Here is a 314-nt window from a genome sequence, read left to right on the forward strand (position 1 = left end):
GTTCACTGGCCAACGGTGCCGGACCATCGGCTCTTGGACCAACAGGCTCCGAGACCACTAGTACCCCCAAGCCATAAGACTGCCAAATAGCCAGACCGTTAAATAGTAAGTTAATGGTACCCAAACAATCTGCACTGACTCTACACACACCCACTACACTGTCACTCCCACACAAATTCGTCACACATTAAAAAGACTACACACACACACTTTTACACTCATTTTCTGCTGCTGCTACTGTGTTCTTTATATTACTCTTATCTATCCGGATGCCTAGTCACTTTACTCGTACATCTGCACATTGATCTGGTAGC

Source organism: Salvelinus fontinalis, chromosome 7 (assembly GCF_029448725.1).
Source record: "Salvelinus fontinalis isolate EN_2023a chromosome 7, ASM2944872v1, whole genome shotgun sequence".
NCBI classification, from domain to species: domain Eukaryota; kingdom Metazoa; phylum Chordata; class Actinopteri; order Salmoniformes; family Salmonidae; genus Salvelinus; species Salvelinus fontinalis.